Source organism: Pinus tabuliformis, chromosome 8 (assembly GCF_031772625.1).
Source record: "Pinus tabuliformis cultivar Carrire ecotype Pingquan chromosome 8, CPIR1, whole genome shotgun sequence".
In the NCBI taxonomy this organism is placed as follows: Eukaryota; Viridiplantae; Streptophyta; class Pinopsida; order Pinales; family Pinaceae; genus Pinus; species Pinus tabuliformis.
Genome location: NC_142294.1, coordinates 151,595,479 through 151,601,889, shown reverse-complemented (window position 1 = coordinate 151,601,889; position 6,411 = coordinate 151,595,479).

Here is a 6,411-nt window from a genome sequence, read left to right as displayed (position 1 = left end):
AGTGGGGTGTAACCTATAGTAGTGGGGAGTAACCAACATTGATCAACCAGTAAACTAAAGATTCACTCATAATTTACTCATGCATGTCATATCAGAGAAAGATCCAGTTGAGATTGGAGTTCAGGGATAGTGTACTATCAGTTGTATAATCATTTGAATTGTACAAATGGTGCAAGAAATAAGAGGAAGGTCTATGATGGATTGCGTAGTTATGGATGATGAATTTCATAATTAAATATGGGATAGTTCCATAGGAAATTGCACAAGGAAATAAGAGCTTGGTAGGCAAAAAACTTGGCTAATTATTAGTTGGAGCTTGTTTGTGAAGCAGTGAGATAGATTGAGATTGTGCAGAGGTTGCTCAAGCTTAAGAAAAAAATTGTAACCTTCTCATATTTTCTGATTAATTCAATATACAGATAGCAGAGGTTTTGAGTTGTGAATTTCCCCAGAAAATTATTTTGTTATGTTTGGTTGAATTCTTTCTTTTTTATGCTTCGTTATTTCATCAATCGTGTATTGTTTCTGCTAATGAGTAGAGTAGATTCAAGTCAATTGTTTTAGCATATTATAATTTTCAGTTTGAATTTGCAAGGAATTTATACATGGTATCAGAGTTGAAATCACTATATAAGAGGATAATACGAGTTTGTCTTTTGCAGGAGAAATCAAATTTGCAGTATCATACTTCAGAGCTAGCAAGCTATCGTTCTACGGATTGAGACTTGAATATGCCCTTGAGTGTAGTTCTAACTATATTGCTTGGAAGGACAGGATAGAGGAAGTGTTGGAATACAATTTACCTAAGGAATTCATAGACAAAGATATTTCTAAGCTAGCTGCTGCTCAAGATCTCATAGAGTGGAGAAAGTGTGTGGCAAAGGCGAGAAGGATTATCCTAGAAGGAGTTCGAGATCATATTGTCTCGAGCCTACATGGTAAGCAAAATCCATTTGGAATGTGGAAGGCCTTGATAGACCTATTTCAAAAATTCAGTGACCACAACAAGCTAGCACTAAAGGACAAGCTTAGAAAGATCAAGATGGAGAAGGGTGACACAATACCGAAGTACTTGACCAAGTTCACCCAATGTCAGGATGAGCTTGGAAGTGTTGATGTTATAGTTGTTGAAGATGATATGGTGAGCCTAGCACTTCTAGGAATTCCCAAGAGTTGGCACAACTACTAGGACTCAATTAATGGGAGGGAGAAGCTACTAGAGTGGGAGCAATTGTGGGCTGACCTGGTACAAGAAGAGATTCAGTGGAACACCAAGGATGGATCCTCATCCAAGCATAATGATGAGGATAAATATGCCTTAGCTAGAAAGGTGAAGAAAATGAAGGGGAAGTCTCCCCATTCAAAATTAGATTCTAGTCAGGGTGGCAAGAAGAAGGTCATGTCAAAGATTAAATGTTTTCATTGTCACGAGCTGGTACACTATGCCACAAAGTGTCTGCACAATAAGGTCAGTAAGAATCCCTCAAGAGGAGCGATAGGTGGAGCTCTAGCTTCATATTTCGAATTGGATTTCACCCTCTGTCACACAGAATGAGTCGATCTTGCGGACAAGATAGACCTTCCTAGAATCTAAAGAAGACCTAGTGACAAGCAAGCCAATCACAAACTATATTTCTCTAAATATGCATTTATAAACAAAGGCAAACAAGTGTTTTAGGCCTACCTTGGGTCCAACGCAAGTTTGTGGAAGCCTCGCTCCTTTGATCCAAATGAGCTCCCTTGTCGCGAATCTGTAAACACAAACAAGCAAAAAAATTAAATAGTACGTGAAAAGCCAATATCATAAAACACATTTAACATGAAAGTCAAGGAATTCATGAAACAAATGACATAAGACAATTTGTTGAGAAAAATGAATCTGATTGTATTAATTCAAATCAAAGAAGAACTTTACAACCTGTGCCTTGACGTTGTACAAGCTCCTCCCAGGGTCTAGCAAGAAGTCTCCTCTACTTTGACAAGTTTCACTCTCTTCCCAATGAAGCCAAAAAGGTATGTGATCTCTCCTCTCAAGCTTAACCAGGAAGTCTTGATTCCACCAGCATTTACCCTCAAAAATGTTCAGCGTCTGACCTCCCTAGCAACCAGCCCAATGCCTTAATTTATAGTGCAATGGAGGGAAGTTACTAGGTCCTCCTTCAAAGGGATAAAGCCCTCCTTCAAAGGGATAGCTCCTCTCATCAAGGGATTAGCTCCTTCTCTTTTGGGATGCATGAACCACCTAAGAGCGGCCAATCCATGTCAAAATTCCTTCTAGAATCATCTAGAATTAACCCAAAGTGAGTTTTTTAGAATAAACTTGTGCCTTTTTGACTTTCACAAGGGTCCGCACCCACACCTTTAGGGACAGAGCGGGCAGGTTTGCAGTTTTTGTAAATAGGAGGTGCGGGACTGTAGGCAACAGTGAGAGAAAGTGTGGAACCAAAGATTTGTTGATTTTCAATGTCTTTCTCTCATTTTCAAAGCTTGACTTGAAGAGCTGAGGTCTGAGACTTGCTTAGGAGGACAGTACAAGTGATGATAGACCCATACTGACTGCAAATAATCATGGTGACGATATTTTTGTGTAACAGATTGCCCCCTAAAGTGCGAAGTCTGTAGTAGATGAGGATTTCATTTATCATTTAGGAAGAGTGAAGTACTTTATCATTTCGAGGATCATCTTTTGGAGAGCCCGGTTGGAACCTGTAAAAACATTCAATGCAAGATATATATATATGAGATCATATCATCGCTGAGGTAGGCATTCCCATACTCAGATCAAAACTGACTTAGAAAACTAACTACTGCTCTGATACAGGAATGATCTTGTAAGACATCACAAGTATAGACTCATGTGGACACAGTATGGACGCAACCATCTGTTTATGAATAGTCCATTATATAATGAATACAAAATTCCTCGTAGCCTGGATTGTGGAAACTAGATCCAGGGTCTTCATTTCTACTTCCCGAAATAGTACGATTCTATCCATGCGAATGAATGTGTTGAAGTCAAACATGGTAGAAACCACTTGATTACCAGTCAATGATGTAAACTGTTAACAAGTGTGAGAGAAACCACCAGTGATGTCAATGGCTCTCAAAGTACCCAGTACAATCCATGAGATGTGAATAAATGTGTTGATGTCAAACATGTCACGGAATCCTTTGATCGAAGGTCAATGATGCAACCTGTCATCAAAGGCGAGAAACCTGCCATTGAGGCATGCAGATCCCCCAAGGTACTGACAATTTCTAGATCATCTTTCTAGATAATGAGCTGAAGTCGATAGAAAGAGATCCATCGTAGGCAAGCCCACAACACGAAATCATAGATCAAGTGAAGAAATTTAGTTGCAAGGACTGACTCAGGGATGGTCAAGATGGATGACAGATATTTTGTAGATGAATGGCTTATTGGCAGTGACCTCTTGAACACATAACGACACAACATATGGCTTGGTGACAATTGACCCAAAGTTAATACCCAGAAATCGGTTGAAGACTTTCAATGTGGTTTGATCAACTGTTAGGCAAAGGATTTCCCAACCCAGGTGAATAAACGTGTCGTGTTCAAGAGTGGTTACAAAGTATGACAAACAGGCTCATTTTTCTCTCTTTTCCCCCACCATTTCTGGCAAGTACCTCTTTATTTTTGACAAGCTTGAGGAGGATAACATTTGCTTGATCATAAGCTCATCCTTCGGATGAGTCCAACTTAGTTTAAATTCGAACCCTAAGAAGGAGTGGTTCGTTCCTGTTTGTAATTGAACAGGTCCTTTACTGTGAAATTTTAATGAGTCCAGTATAGGAGAAACTCAGCGTTTTTCAATTTTAGAGAGTCTGAAAAAACTTAAGAAGACTCCAGGGTTGATCTTTTTCGTAAATTTGTGTCTCCCAAGCCCGAAAAAGTAGAAAATAATACTTGAGAGAACCGCTTGATCTTTAGGACCAAGGAGTACTTTTCGTAATTAGTGCCCCTGATCTGAAAAAGTAAAAAAGCGATCAACGACACGTCGTTTTATAACCAATATCGAATTTGAAACGACAAAAATCCGGAAATATTTTCATGTTTTTACGGTCAGAAAAGAGCTGTAAGTGGACCATCTTTTAGTTTCGTTTTAACGAGTTTAAAAGAAAAACTCGGCGATCTTTTCATGTTTTAGGAGTCAGAAAAGAGCTTAAAGGTGACTCTAAATGTTTTTTCGTTGAAAATGATGGATTTCGCTTGAATAATTCGTTATCCTGAACAAAATGCGAACATTACTCACACCTGTTTGAAATGGATAAAAATGCTGCAAAAATTACCTTTCCAAAGTGAAACATAAACAAATTTGCAATTTATTTACTCAAAAAACTTATAAAAAGGGCTTTCGTCAATTCATTTTTACTGTTTGAGTTTTGGGTGAGAAAATAGTGCTTTTGTTCAAAAAACTTCCCGTGAAGATTGCGGAAAATCCAACTGTCGGAATCGAACACCGTATTCTCCAGGTAATCCACATCATCCTACTCCTCATCTTTAACCGTTTCATTTTTTGTTTTAGGCTTTCATTTCATTTTTTGGAGGGTTTTTAGGCTTAAAACCCGCACGCGGGGGCCCGCAGGCGTAACACTGGCAGCCCGCGGACCCCAAATTTTTCTCAATGGGGAAAAACTCAGGGGTCCGCATCTTCCATGTAGGCAAGGTGCGGACCCACGCACTGTCTCTAACCCAGAGGGTGCGGTCCACGCAACAAGGGTTTTTAACCCAAAAATTGTCAAATTTGACCCAAACAAATTAATTTCTAGCATTCTAATTTGTCTTTTTATTGGATGCAGAGAGTACATCATGCTAGATTGGCGTGAACGAGAGCATGAGGACATGGATCTTGCCACATTGAATCACCAACCTTCGATCGATGCATTGAAGGCATGCAGCTTGTACAAATTCTGGGCCATACCTGGCATGAGGGCCCAGGTGGATTTCTTACAATGGCTGGTTTACAGATGGAGCATACAGGACCAGTGCTTCTTCATTGGTGGCCACCAGCTCGAAATCGATCCGGCAGACATATATTTCTTGACCAGTTTGCCTAAGGGAGGCGAAGACTTGACTCTTTTCGGGACTAGGCCAGGTGGCCAGTCTGTCGATAGCCTCCGGCTAGAGTTCTGCAACAGCCAGGCTAGAGACAAAGGGCTAAACATTAGAACCATATCCCTTCTTGAACTCATGGTGATTGCGTTTACTGTCACCATACTTTGCGGGAGTGTCGTGTTACATATTGCCACCGGATCCCAGATGTGGATGGCAGTTGACTGTTTTCGAGGCACCATCTTCAACTGGTGTGATGCTGTGTTGGCCAATGTGAAAGGCCAACTGACCAGAGCCAAGAACGGACAACTAAAGACCTTTGGTTATGGAGCTTTGGTTGTGAGCTTTTGTCTAGAGAGGGTTCCCATGTTGATCCCGCAGCACCTTACTGTTGGAGCTGGGCTTCCTCGAGAGCCCAAACTGATGCGATGGGTCGCAGTTATGGCCCGTCATCCAGACGAGGGGACAGAGGTTGTTCGATTCAAACCTGAGTATTTCCAATGGTTGGAAAACCAGGTTTTTTCTATTCAGGACTTCCCTTACGCTGGGGTAGATTTCCATGGTGACCCAGACATGGCTCTTCCACCAGGAGAGCAATGGGATGACTCAGGTAAAATCATTTTCAACATTTTCCTATTTTAATTTTTTATTATTTTTCTATCGTCCCAAAACTGATAGTAAAAGTTTCAAATGCAGATGTGGGTCCATAGCAACCAGCCGCTCTCCAGCCTTACGAGAGGAAACAACCAGTTGCAGTCGCGCCAGCCCCACAGGACGAATCAGTAGAGGTTTTGGCTGAGTTGGAGAGTCATCTAGAGCGCTTGACAGGAGATATTCTGGAGACCACCATAGATGACATTCCTCGTCGACTTCAGCGCTATGTGATTGGGGTCCCAGGACCTTTTAGGAGGTTCCTTTGCAAGGTGGCCCATGCAGTGGTTTCTTATCGAGATCATCACCAGTGATAGGATGATCGCCTATTGTGGGCACATATGACATTTTTGCTTTTTGTACTTATCATTTTTTCCGATCATAAGGTGTTTTTCAACCTATGATCGAGGACGATGTATTTTTTGACACACTCCTATATATATATCACTATTACCGGCTTATCTTGTAAATCATGTTATGGAATGGTTTTAAATTTACATGTATGATTATTGCAAATGTCTACTTAACATTCGAGAAGCAATTGCATCTGCTAATGTATTTAAAGATCTTGGAATATGCTGATATTCAATATAATCAAATTCACGTTCCAAGAGACGCACTCTCAAAAATCATCTTAATAACACTGGATTTCTAATGGCATACACTCTATTAAGTTGTAATACAAC